The 14,587-nt window shown below is 43.7% G+C and overlaps 1 long non-coding RNA gene across 1 annotated transcript in view; it reads left to right on the top strand.

Moving 5' to 3' along the window:
* LOC115074590 overlaps positions 1-11,921 on the top strand; it is a 33,008-nt gene extending 21,087 nt beyond the window's left edge. Inside the window, exons 2-4 of the long non-coding RNA XR_003852289.1 lie at positions 6,354-6,477; positions 10,051-10,236; positions 11,631-11,921. This is a non-coding gene — a long non-coding RNA (uncharacterized LOC115074590). The remainder of the gene's footprint in view (positions 1-6,353; positions 6,478-10,050; positions 10,237-11,630) is intronic.
* The last annotated feature ends 2,666 nt before the right edge of the window (positions 11,922-14,587 follow it).

Raw genomic sequence — 14,587 nt, 5'->3', positions numbered from 1 at the left:
CTTGCTACTTATTGAGGGAAAAGCTGAATAGTGTGAGCAGGATAAACTGAGCACGCTCTGTTTGTTTTGTCCTCTTGGCTCCTCCTGCTGGCTTCCGAAGGGGTATCCAAGGAAGCCAGCCACATGGGATTTGTTTATCAGTACAGAAGGCAGAAGTGGGAAACATACAACGGTCCAGGAAAGGAGATCAAAGGAAAGTGGAAGTTCCAGAGGAGCAAAAAACGGAGATGACTATATGTTCAGAACCCTCTGTCAGTAAGGATCTTGCTGCTTCACTCATTAAGTGGCTTCTTAATGAACCCGTTAGATATTTTAGCTAGTCCTCGCCAATTTTTTGTTTTTGCACAAGTTGTATTGCATAGGCCCCATTAGAGGTATTTAGAGGTGTGCTTTATAGGCCTGGAAGTGTACAAAATACTTTAACTAAGATTTGCTTTTTGTCACCTAATTTTTCGTAAATCCCTCTTTCATTTTTTCCTTCCCTGTGGAGTCTCAGTCCTAGAAACAGAAGCTCAGAATATGATGGCAAAGACCCCAAGGCCATGGTGCTCTGCCCACTTTCTCTTCCTGCTGGAATACCACAGAATCTACTTCATCTTTGAATCCTCCACCATTAAGGATCGTCTGTTCTTGTCCCCAGGCTTTCTTGAATTCTATTCCTGCTCCCTCCATGCAGAGAGTTCAGCATGCGACAACCCAGCCTTTTAGTGAAGAAATCTTTTCTCATGTTATCCCTGAGTCTGTCTCATTCCTTGATCCTATCTTCTAGAGCTCTGTCTCCACCGGACAAATATTTAACTGTTGTGCATTATATTTATACCTTTTGAGATATTTGAATGTCTCTGTCCTATTCCCCCTTCTCCTCCTCTCCAGGATAGACATACAGTGTTTTATATATCTATAGTTGTGTGTGTGTGTGTGTGTATCTATATGTGTTTGGGAAGAAAGAAAGAGAGAGAAATCATAAGCAATAATCAATCCCTGGATTGCATTTCTCCCATCCCTCCTCCTCCTCCTCTCTCCCTCCCCCTCCTTCTCCGATGTATTTTCTCCTTTTCTACTTAGGAATCGTGACTTCAGCTCTGTCACCCACTGGCTCACTGAACTGTTAATGATCATATACCAGCAATGACTGCGATGAGCGTTCCATCATAAAATGTTACATAGCTATAGATAAATTGGATTAAAAGTCAAATAGGATATATATTTAATCTGTGTATATATATATAGAGAGAGAGAGAGAGAGATCTGTGGGTTACAGTGCAGTGAATTGTCATTGTAATGCTTTATACTAGATCTGTTCACAGTTTGCCCCTCTGACTGCATTCCCTTTGGTCTACAGCACTATAGTTGGCGTCTACAATCGCACAAGAGCGTTCCTTAACTGGGATGCCATCCTTACCTGGTATTATTTAGAATTCTCCGGTCTAAATGGTAAATCTGTTTTCTGAGAACCGGTTCAAATGCCCAGGAATCCTTTTTTTTTTATTTTTCATCTGCCTTCCAGATGAATGGATCAGCATAGCCCTAACTGAGTATGACAGCAGATAAAGACTGCATGGCTTATCTGGTCTGCCCAGTCTCCTGGCCTGGGGTAGCATCAAGGACTCTACTTGGTCTCTACCTCTACTTCCCCGCCATCTCAGATTCTCTGTCCTTATTCTGAGCGTAATTGGATTCTGCTTTGGCCAAACGTGCAGTTGGGTCCCGTAATTCATCATATTTTAGCTGCATTGAAATAAGTTGGATTGGATCAGGGCTTTAGACAAATTCACCGTACAAAGAAATTCGCCACGTAATATTATGTGGTACAGGAGCCACCCCACATCCCAGGTAAGGCCACAATTAAAGTCTGGGCTAGTCCACCCACCACCCTCTTCTTTCAGCAATCTTTTATTTTACCGAGTACGCCTCTTTAACTTTGTGCCTCCACTCCCTCCGATCCACGAGCTTTACCTCCTTGGTCCTGGTAGGAACCGGCGAGTGTCCCTGTTTCTAAGCCCCTACCTAGGGCTCTGGCTTTGGAGCGGTTTTTGCAGGCGAGGATCTGGCGGTCTTTGAGCAGTGGGTGGCAGCGTGTGTGGTGCTGGGACTAGGAGGCCTGATGGGTGGCTGATTTAATTAAAAAAAAAAAAGTGCATCATGTTGCTAGCCGTGTGCATGCAGCCTGCCGAGAATAGGGCAGGAGGAGAGGCAGGAAAGTGGCATTGCATTGTGTATCAGGTGTCCACCATAACCCCTCGTACCTCTATCTATACTTGACCCTCTGCCTGACCTGGCATTTATTCCTCAGGACACTGAACCCCTCATTTTCACATGGCTGGCAACATTGATAGGGCAGGACAATCTGCCACAACAATCTATCTCAAGTTAAAACATCTACAGTTCCCTGAACAATTCTCTGCATGCTGTTGCTTCTTTTCACTCAGCTAATGGCCAATCACTCTCGGATCTACAGGTTGGGCCGCGCCAAGGATTCCTCCTCCAGCACTTGTATGTCGGTGTTTTTTTCTCCCTGTCAATTTATGGCATCCAAGCACCTGTTACCTGCTGTGATCCCCCCTGCACCAGCCATAGTGCATGTGTCTCTTGATCTTCAGACTCACACACAAGGCAGGTCCCCATGAATTGGTGGTGCTATGAAATTCACTGTCGACTATTGGTTGGCTAGTTAGTTTTTGTAAATTCTGTCTTCCTTTAATCATGCTGTGGTTGTTGACAGTTTCACAGTGAGCTGACCTGCCGCATGACCCATCCTGCTTTGAAGCAGATTGCTGGATACTCTTGTGCCACAGCGTTATGTAGATGTCCCTGTGGATGAGGACAGAGAAGTGCCAGCTTGCCAGATTGTCTTTGCAGAAGGCATCTTACCTGTTCCAGACCGGTACATATAATACATCTTTGTGGAGTATTCTGGACTGCCTCCAGCATTAGTGGCTCCTAAGGATGTGCATTGTTTCAAATTAGGAAAACTAAATGAATAGGGCAAAATTGTTTCTTTCGAAGGGCCCCAAAATGAATTGAGGAGCCCCCCCCCCCCCAAATTAAAAGAATCCTATTAATTTAATTTGTTTGAAACTAAAAAAGTTACCAGTCGGCCTGGAGTCTCACCTAGGGAATAGGCTGAGGTCCAAAGCAGAGGCTGCGGGCTATGCCTGAGCATGAGGCTGGTGTCTCACCTAAGCATAGGCCGCAGCTTGACGCAGGAGCCACGGCCTATGCCCAAGCGTGAGTCTGGGGTCTCGGCCTATGCCTGGGCCTACTAAATTTCCCGACCCCCCCCAAATACCTGATCCATCTGGGATCCAGTGCCGCAGCCAGGTCCAGGCTCGATGCCAAGGCCCAGCTCAGAGGCCATGTCCTGACGCCTTGAACTCTGCCTAGACCAAAGTCTGGGGAATAGTCTGGAGGCCGGGGCCAACACCTGCACCTCGGCCCAGGCCTAGGAACTGGCCCAGAGCCAGGTCCTGATGCCTAGGCCAGAGCCTGGATGCAGGCCCAGGCCCAACATTGTGGCCTGGTCTGGGGGATAGGTCCCAACGCCTGGGCCTCTGGTCCAGAGGCTGAGTCCCAAGGTCTGAGCCTAGGCCAAGAGGCCAGGTCTGGCACCAGGGCCCAACCCCTGGCCTCATTCTAGGTGAGAGCTTGGGCCCAGGCCCAACACCGAGGCCTAGCTTAATGCTGGGGCCTGGTCTGTAGGTCCTGATGCCTGGGTCTCAGTCTAGGCCTAGGGTCAGGTCCAGGCCCGGAGGTCAAACCCCAGGCCGCGGAGTCTTCTGCCTTCTTTCTTCTAGCTTCTTCTTGAAATTATGCCGTTCACTGATGATGCACTGGAGTAAAATTGCCTAGCCGCACTAGAAGCTAGACCAGGGGTGCAGACTAACCATACCTGATTCACCTTATGGAAAAAGGATTAACCACAAAATGGCGCCACTGCTGCACAAACAGTGATGTTGCCACAGTGAGGATCTTGGCCCCAGCATTTTTCCAAGCAGGAGGGATGGGTGGTGGGGACAGAAGGCCATGGGAGGTCCCGTTTCTGTTTCCTTTTCATTAATGTTTGATTCTTTTTTTTTTTTTTAAACAAAAACAATTTTAACAGTAAACAAAACAAAATTCATGGGGAAATTTCCCCTCCCCCAAAAATTAAACAAAATAACAAAACATTTTTACCCCTGCACACCCCTAGTAGCTCCTTCAAGTCATTTTTCTCTTTCAAAAGCTCTTGCCTCAGTTAATGACCGGTGGATAGTTCCTCTTCCAGTGTTCAACCTCATTGTGGCGACATCATAGCTTGCGCAGCATTGGTGCTATTTTCTGGCTAATCCTCTTTCCATAAGGTGAATCAGGCATGGTTAGTATGTACCCCTTTCTAGTCTCTAGTGCGGGTAGACAAGTTTTAGAGGAACTCACTAAAAGCGGCTCTGTAATATTTTTGGACTCGCCGCCAGTTTTTCATCATGCATGTCTATTCGCTCTGTGCTTGTTGATTCAGCTTTAACTTCTTCCAGCAGATCCAGTGGTCCTTGCAGCCTCACTCTATATTACTTTTGTTGTTTGTTGGCCAAAGTGGTTCTGGCATCCAGCACCATGTTCTCACCTTTCCACCCCTAACGGTGCAGTAGCACTTCCATAAGTACCATATTGATGTGACCAGGTATCTCAAGATGCCAGTCTTGGGTATGACTGTTGCCCATATTCATCCCTATGGGCAGTTGAAGATATGGTTAATCGGTTCTCTTGTTCTGGTACCTTGGGGCAGATGGTGAAGTCCTTAGGGTTCCTGGAGAAGCAACACAGGAACATGGCAGCTGAATCTCCATAGCTCAGGCCTTCCACCATGCATTCCGGTCTCTCTGCGGGGGTTATCTAGCTTGGATGTCTTCCCACAGCCTCCTGCGGCTCTTGCAACCTTGCATTCAAGGATGGTCTCTGGACCCATTATCTTTTTTATGTTTAAATCTTTTTTATTGCTATCATTTTAAACACAATAACATACAATCTCTGCAATGGTGAGTTCTTATCCTCCACTAGGGCTATCAGAAACAAAATTGCATATCCATCAAAATAGGAATTCGATTCATGCACCTTACATAGTCTACGCATGCTCTCCTGACATGGACCTACCTAACGTCTGTTTCCATCACAGTCGCCATAGTACAGGTAGTTCTGCATGAGTTTTGCTTCAGCCCCTTAAGTGCCATGTGTTATTCATCTAAGCTTAAGAAATGTGCTTGGTGAATCCCTTGTTGGGTCAGGTAATTTAAGGTTACTGTATTCCCCTTCAATTGTTACTGCATGCAGCACATCCTGTATAATAAACCCCGTGGGTTTCTGGATGGGGCTTAACAGGCTTGAGGCAATATACAGCCTGTATTACCATTACTGAATAGAGGCAATCGCAAATGTTGGTGCCAATCTACAATATTCTCCTCTGGTTTTGGAGGGTCTGTGCTATCTCTGTAGCAATATGCCGTACGTTTTCAGCAAGCAATATTATTGCTTTTAACAAGTTGAACAAGGGCCTCAAAGTAGAAAGCAGGTTAGGTAGAGAACCCTATGCAGGTGTTCCTGCTACTACATTGCATGGGTGAGTGAGAGCGAAGACGAGTTGCTTGTCGAGTCTTTAGCTTCGACAGCCAGGACTGAGCGAGTCCTGCTCTTGCTACAGACCAGGATGTCATCACACTGCAGAGATCTTCAACCTGGTAAACAAGAATTAAATTTCAGGATCGTCGGTGGGGCGAGTCTTCAACGGCCCTTGTCCCCAATGGTGGAATGTTGCACCAGCATGATACTGTTGAGCCTTTACGAACTGTGACTCAGGCGAGGGTGTGGTCACCCTATAGGGATTTGAGAATGTCCAATGGCTGATAATTGGTTATGAAACTGACCTATGCTGCGGCCATATCCATCCATTACATTTCTTCGTTTTTGAATAATGGTGACACATAGAGCTTAATTCACAGCTCCAGTAACAGAAACTTGGGAAGAGGTGCGTGTGTGTGTGTGGTGGTAGTGGGGGGGGGGGGGGGGGGGGGAGGGGAGTTGGCAACTCTATAGAAGCAAGAGAGAGGAGGTGAGTGAGTACACACCTGACACGGTTGTGTGTGATTGGCACTGAATTGATTTAAATGCCTGCTAATTGAAGTGTAATGGATAGCAGGATAAGGAATAGAATTCAATCTTCTTTCCTCCCCTTCTCCCTCCTGTGCTCAGCAGTCTCGTGCACTCTTTATTTCAGGTTGCCAATTGATTTCACAGGACGCTTCATGCGTCTGTCACCAGACACCTTCGAGAGCTGCTTTTTTTTTTCACTGCATTTTTACCTTTTCTCTTCTTTTATTATGAAGAATCTTCATCCTCTCTGGACACTACAACAACCCCTTCATTCTGTGCTGGAGGAATTTGTTAAACAACCCTGTAGAAGCCAGATCTCTACAGCAACTTCCTTCATTTGTACCTGGAGAAACATCAGTAAGACTTTTAACTTTAATTTGTCACTTTCTAATTGCTCATTAAACTATAGATACTTACTGCATTATTTAATGGAATCAATGGTGTAATTTAGCTGCGGGTATATTACATGTACATGAACTGGCAGTGAATTCCTTTCCTATATCTTCTACTAAATTCAAAGAATTATATCTCGTAATTTCAAAATTACTGTAACAAGATACTTAAATACCCCAATTCCTTTTATTTATCCTTTAATCTCTTAAATGTATCTATAAAATATGTGCGTGTGTAAATATATAAAAAAATATATATATATATATAAAATATAGTATAGGAAATATTGGCTTTAACTAATTAACAATATTTGGGTACTCAATGAATTGTTACTCCCTTATATATTTGTATAACATCACTAATATCTCAACCAATTTGTTACAATTGGATAAATTATTTGGTTAACTCATCCCCACCTCAGAATGCTCCCAACATATCCCTTTCTTGTTCAACTAAATCTTAGCCAGATAATGACTTATCCAGCTAACTTATAGCTGGATAAAGAAGGGGGATATTCAAACCTTGCCATTTAGTTGAGTAACTTGTGAGTTATCCAGGCTTTGAATATTGAACCCCGACATGCTTTTCTAACCTTGCATTTGTGTCTGAATAGTTTATTTGGTTCTTTTGGTAATTTTATGCATGGGGAATTTTAGGTATCAATATAGAGGAAAGAGAGGAAGAAGACAGATTGGGAGAAGAAAGGGAGGGAGGTCTGTGTATGGGGAGAGGGAGGGAGGATAGAAGATGGGGAGAAGGCAGGAAGGTGGGAAAAGGGATGATGGGAAAAGGAGGGGAAGAAGGCTCTGGGATGTTGGCAAGGGGATTCGGGCAGAAGGAAATTCTGGGTTCTTGAATGGGGATATGGAACAAGAAGAAGGAGGTTCTGGCATATGAGGAGAAGGAGGTGTCCAGCCCTGGCCTTATTCCCTCCTCCCTTCTTATTCTTATCCCAGAAACACACACACCTCTTTCACTCCCCCCAGCCCTTTATTCAGACCCTCTCTTTATTCAGCCCCCAAGCTCCTCCATTCAAAGCCCCTCCCACCTATTGCCTTTTGGGAGTCTTCACCTCCCCCCTGAGTGGGTTTGGGCAGGATTATCCTGGATACTATCTGTTGGTTCTAATGTATGTAAAGATATACGTAAAGAGCATTTATATCTGTAAAATCCAGTTTTAAGTGTGGACATCCTTTTGCATATTGCTCCCCGAGTATTTTTCTGCCCAAAGGTTTGTATTTCAATCTGTGCTTGTTGTCATTTACAGTACAGGATTCCTCTCTGTACTACACACTCTCATTTCTGCATGGAACAAATTAGGTATTTTGCTTTCATTAATGGCGCATTGATGAATCTTTAATAATTTTACAAGGAAGTGCAGAGGCAAGAATTACTTTGTGCCTCTTATCTGCCCAAGGGTGTCAGCTACAGGCTCTTATCAAAGTCTAATTATACAAACGTAGATTCGGACTAATTGGCCCTCCAGAGTGAAGTAATGTCCAATCTAGGCAATATGGGGGCAAGGTGGGAAGCAGGTCTGGAGCTGAGCAGTGTAAGGGCCTAGCAAGAATTAAGCTTGCAACGGTTAAACTTGTGTGATCATGGAGGAGAAAAAAGGGGGAGCAGGCTGTGATGGCTTCTGTTTCTGATCATTTTGATTAGACAGCAGTTATGGCTACAGCTGTAAGCTGGGGTAGATATTTGCTGCCAGTTGAAACCTACAGTCTGTACAGGATCTTCCAGAATGCATACAGTGCTTTCAGCTGTATTCTTTCCTCCTTCGTATTATAGTCCTCCACTTTTTTTTTAATCCCTCCTTATTTCATACCCCGAGCACCACCACCTCTCTAGATGGAATCACTGGTGGAGGGCTAAGGAGTACAGATCCTCCAAGCATACCCTCGGTGCCACTTGTTGGCCAGCAGCGACCACCACTGTAAGAGCCAATCTCTCCTTCTTCCTTCTCCTCCCGCCCCCCAGCCCCACTACCTCTGCAGGGCATCGGGCCCGGTGTGTGGGATATCCTATACAATTTAGTTAGTATTCTTCTAAAGCACACATTCTGGAATTACCAAAAAAGGTTAAGGATAAACGCTGCAGAGTACAGGGTAGCATATTGGGTTGCGCCATTAACTAACCCTTGCAACCACCGCTGGTCGTCTTTCATCCCAGTGCTAATTGCAACACAAGAGAAAACCTCTGCTTCCTGAGGTCGGGAGCAGCACAGAGGTGTGAAGCAAGTGAACTACGTACACTGGAGAGTTAACCAAAGCATGCACCCCCCAAGCTTTAATAAAGATGTGCACAGGCTCCCCAGGACATAAAGTAAATGGTTTCTCTAAAGCTTGTTAGCTCTCTTAATTAATAATAATTTTTTTTTTTTAAAAAGTCAAGAATCAGGGTATGAAAGAAGTTGAGAAAAGGGCCCAGTTCATTGAGGACATTTTCCATATTGGACCTAGGGAGGGTAATTTTTCAAAAGGACCTCGGTGAGAAAAGTGGTGGTTTACTCACAGAAATGGGTCTTTAGAAAGCTGGGTGACTGACACATGTGTAAAATTACGCGTACGCGCAGGGCAGGCACACACCTTTTCCGCGCATGAGGGGAGGCATTCCAGCGGGTGGAGCTTGGGCTGGCCTGGGATTCGCGCATCCATTGGCATTTATAAAACAAAAAAAGAAAAAGCAAGCGCATACATTCTTTTGGCAGAAGGCTCGCGCCAAATAGCTAATGATCTTGTGTGTGTGTGTGTGGGGGGGGGGGGGTGTGCAGTTGTGCCAGGATAATTTCTAATGCAGGCGCCTAAGTCCGCTTTGAAAATCGGTGTAACTTTTATGCCCCTGTTTGCAGGATGTTACAAATTGACCTCCAAAAGGAGGCCTCCTTAACCGCAAAGCTCGTGGGTGCTTTATGCCTGCAGACCGGGAAGGATCATTTTGCAGGGGGGGGTGGGGGGACTAAGCCATGTAATTTCCCCTTTGAAAATTGCCTGCCATGGACTTTGCGCCTGCTCTTTCTGCAGGCAGGCGCCGGCTGGAGAATGACGCGCCTAGGTTCGAAAGTCAAACCTATACACTCTGTTTCCCTACTGCCCCCCCTCCCCCCCCCCCCCCCCCCCGCCAGGATGGACTTCCTCTCGATTCGGCCAACAAAGGCGATTTGCAGTCAAGCCAGGTGGCTTTGAAATTTGTCCCCAGCATGGGAGGCTTAGGCTTAGCTTTGCATGACTCGAGCGCTAAGTGTTTCTTTCTCTTATGTGCTGATTAGCATTTCAGCCAAGCCATGCTTAGCGCCCTCTCCCCTTCAGTTATTTAAAAAAGGCAGATGCCCAACTGTATATTATCTATTGTTCTAGGTGGCTATCGCATTTAATCATTCAGAAAAAGCACATCCAACAGTACTTAGAAAATAAAAGAAAAACATTTATGAAAACTAAAAAGCCTTCAATTTTTCTCCTTTTCCACCTTGGCTTCTGATTTCATAATTATTCTGGAAATGCTTCCTTAAAAACAATATTTTCAATTTTTCTCTGAAAGCTTTTTCATCGGCTTCCGTCTTAACTTCTGTGCAAAACCCAGGGGCAAGTAACGGAAAATGCACACCTGCAGGTTTTTTTCCAAGCTACGTTTCCTGGATGACGGAGCCTTAAGCGGTCGCTTATCTTATGACCGGAGGGACCGTGGACGGAGCACAGTCCTCCCATAGCTCCCACCTACTCTGGGGTGAGAAGGGTAATAACTGTCTAAACTCACTGCATGATTGTACATTTCATCTCTGATTTTAATGTTAGCCCGTTATGGATCGCATCACTTCTTCTGTGGAGAGGGAAGGGAAAAAAATACCCTATATATACATGTAATTCAGATGGTGCTTAGTAACTCCAGCTGTCTGATCCATAGCTTAGCACATGAATAATAAAACATGTGTCACCCTGATCAGAGGCAAGGAATGATTTCTGTGTGATTAAGACACATCTTATATCACCACCTAGGCTAGCACTCTGTCTGTTAACTAGCGTCCTTTGACAGTACTTGCTTTGGATGCTGAGCACTGGTGAGGCACTAGATTTTAACGAATCTGTGCGGTCCTAGTTTTTTCCTCTTGCTGTTTTGCACTGATATGTACAAGGTTAATAACCTTTCCCTACCGTCTTGGATATGACTTCTACAGACTTGAGGAATGGATTGGAACAACCACGGCCCACTGCATTCAAAATTACTAGGTGTAAACCCAAATGAATGCTGAGTGAGGTTCTGAAGAAAACAATTCTAAGGAAAACCAAACTCCTAGCAATCTCAGAAGCAGTGGGTGCATTCCATTTCTAGAACTGGTTTGATTATCCCGCTGCAGCTCTGGTCTCGAGGCCCCATGAGTGAGAGAGGTCACAGGTCAAACAGCATGATCCCTAAGATGCTAGGAAGTGTCGAGAAGATCCAGATAGGATGGAGTAAGCCATGTGGAAGGAAAAAAAAAGAAATAATAATAATAAAAAAAAAACCAAACCCAACTGAAAGCAACTATAAAACACTGTTCAAGGCTGTATCTCCAAATTTAGAAGAATGCCACAGAGCCCAGAATTCACAGACTTCTTTATAGATGGATCCCACTTCAGAATAAGTACGTTCTTGCACTAAAGATCAGGGACCATTAGCTCACATCTCATAGGCTTCCGAACAGCAAACCTGTTGTTGTGAACAGGACTAGAACCTGCCCAATTAATCACAGGAGCGATCTTGTTTTACAACAAACCTTTGTGACAAACTTCGGTTGTGGCCAATTGAAGCTGAATCCCCTGAAGTGAGAAAGCTTTTGTCTGCAAGTTCCTCTAGGTCCAGGTGCTCAGACTCAAATGTCTCTATAGCACCCAATGTATAGAGACAGAGAGCCCCAAGGGTAAAGCATGTTTCAAAATACTATTTCCTCTTTCCAGCTCATTCCCATTAACTTAAACATTTTTTTTTGTCAGAAAGGAAGCCATGAATCTATCATTCCTATTACTATCCTAAATGCATGTTTGCATGTTAATAGTGGCTATGTAAAAAATAATCTTCCTAAATTATAACCACAATGACATTTTTTTTTTTAATCCCTGTGCTGGTGTTTTTTTTGTCTCCAGGCACAAATAGCTGAGAATAAGAAGACAGCTCTGATGCTGGGAGCCAGTCAACTGTCCAAGCAAGAATTCATCATTTTGTATTTCAGATTCTGCTGCTCATCCTGTACGTTACTGAGATAGGGATGTGCATTCATTTAGAATAAATGGTAATTCAAACTGAAAAAGGCAATTTTCAATTCAGTTTGTTCCAAAAGAAACCAATGGATGGTGGCTCAAAAAAAAAAAAACCCAAACAAATTTTCATTTCTATTTGGTTTTGGATACATTAAAATCTGTGGGGCAAGCAAAACTGCAGGGTTTCCTTTTTTTCTACTGAAGCTAGACAAAGTGGAGCTGGGATTGGAAGGGACCAAGAACAGAACCAAGCAAGGTGAAGTACTTTTTCAAACAGCCATTCCCAGCTGACAGCTGCATGGATTGACAATGACTTCCTCGTCCTTTTAACCTGAAACAGGAATACCACTTGGTGCCTTCATACTGGATCAGCTGGTGCAGTGATGCCCCCGCTGCTTTCTGTCTCTCACAGAGCTGCAGTCCAACCTTTATGCTGTGGTTACACAATGGTAGGTTCCATATTAGGAGCTACCACACAAGAAAGAGACCTAGGCGTCATAGTGGATACTACATTGAAATTGTCTGCTCGGTGTGCTGTGGCGGTCAAAAAAAGCAAACAATTTTAGGAATTATTAGGAAGGGAATGGCAAATAAAATGGAGGATGTCATAATGACTGTATCGCTCCTTGGTGAGGCTGCACCTTGAATACTGTGTGCAGTTCTGGTTGTCACATCTCGAAAAAGATATCGTTGCACTGAAGAAAGTTCAGAGAAGGGTGACCAAAATGATAAAGGGCATGGAATGGTTGCCCTATGAGGAAAGGCTAAAGAGATTAGGGCTCTTCTACTTGGAGAAGAGACAAGTGAGGGGGGGGGGGGTATAACAGAAGTCAACAAATTATGAAAGGACTTGAATTGGGTAAATGTGAAATGGTTATTTACTCTTTCAGATAATACAAGGACTAGGGGGTACTCCATGAAGTTAGCAAGTAGCACATTTAAAACAAATTGGAGAAAATTATTTTTCTCTCAATGCACAATTAATCTCTGGAATTCATTACCAGAGGATGTAGTTAAGGCAGCTAATGTAGCTTCTTTTAAAAAGGGTTTGAATAAGTTCCTGGAGGAGAAATCCATAAACTGCTATTAATCAATAGGCAATAGCCACTGCTCGTTCCCAGCATTAGTAGCATGGGATCTGTTTAATGATTGGATATTTGCCAGGTACTTGTGACCTGGCTTGGCCACTGTTAGAAACAGGATGCTGGGCTTGATGGACCCTCCATCTGACCCAGTTTGGCAACTTCTTATGTTCTTATGTTCTCTAGTGACAATACCTCATTCTGCTCCTGCATCTCACTATCATTCCTTCAGGACTACGCTGCCATAATCCTTGGCCCCCAGCACCTTTTTTTTACTGCTAGGTATAGCAAGCGTGCAAGGCAACAGATCTACTCATGGACCCTATCTTCCAGTGCCTTTTTCATGTTAGCACTAAAGTCTGTAATGAATAAAAAAAAGAACAACAATCCTGTCTCTCCAGTCTAGCTGCCAGCTCATCATCGTCTTCCTTATTGCTGCTAAGATATGGACCAAATTATGACTGAAAAAAATAGCTCAAAGTACTTTTAGCATCACTTAGGTGTTATCATGAAAATCATCACAATCTCAAGAGGCGATATCATTAAATCATTCGAATGCTATGCTTATTTGAAAAAAGAAATTTGTGGGACCATATCACTGTATCACTTTGATCAATGTTAAATGTGCTAATAAGGCCCTCTTTAATTTTTATATATTTTGCTGTGACAAAAAACTGTGTGAATTCAAAATCATGATTTCAATCAAAAAAAAATCTTGGTCACTTAGCTGTGTGAGTGATTAGGATGGAGTAAGGTGGTTGAAAAAGTGCTGACACATGATTGGTCCTGCTCCATCCCCAACCAGCTCTGCTCTATCTGGTTTTATTTCTCCCATAGACTTTAAAGGGATTGAACCAAATGAGATTAAAAGGATTCAGATTTTTAGGGGACTGTGCCCATTCGGTTTGGGTGATCCAAACCAAACCGAAAATTGACTCATTCAGATCAAATTTAATATTCAGATCATCCAAATGCATATCTCTAAAATATATATATATATATATATATATATATATCGCTCAGTTTCTTCTGTAAATAGATACACGGAGTGACAAACTATGTTCATTTGCAGTCCCTTAGATGAACTGCAAGAAACAAAATCTTGCCACACCAGCATACATAGATATGTGAATGCAGTCTCCCCTGAGAAGGAAGTGCACAGTATGTACGTGATGTTCACACCTCAGCTTGGGTTAATACATCCCCCTTTCTGCTTCTGGATAGCATTAGGGGTTCAGCAGAAAGACTGAAAGGATAGTTTGATCTTGAGAGTCAGAGATCAGCTAACGGACATGAGAGATGAAACATCACACTGCAGCCCATTAAAGCTGCTGGCACACAAGGTTTCTCAAAGCCAAGGAACAATTGATTTTGGTGCAGAACATACATTAGAGCTCTCCGAATCAAAACTATGAGAGGCTGAAACATTAATGAAGGTGAACTGGCAGCCTGTATAGAAGGAATTCTAGAAATTATTCATTTGAATTGTGACTGCAAAATCTGGTCAGCATTGCCTGCAATTGAAGACCATTCCTAACCTACCATCATTAGTAGAGACAGATGAGTTTCAGATTTTTAACTGATGTGACTCCTGGTCGGTTCCCTTTCTGGCTCTTCCAGTTTTTCTTATTCACTCAATGAATCTTTATTTAGCCATGGTTTCTTTTCCTTGCTTGTTTATCATTCTCAAATGCTTTGGAAAAAGAGTTTATTTGGACATAAAAAAAAAACCCATTGTGTACATTGATCGAAATCCAGCCA

Source organism: Rhinatrema bivittatum, chromosome 12 (genome assembly GCF_901001135.1).
Source record: "Rhinatrema bivittatum chromosome 12, aRhiBiv1.1, whole genome shotgun sequence".
Taxonomy (NCBI): Eukaryota; Metazoa; Chordata; class Amphibia; order Gymnophiona; family Rhinatrematidae; genus Rhinatrema; species Rhinatrema bivittatum.
This window is presented reverse-complemented; position numbering and strand designations above follow the sequence as displayed.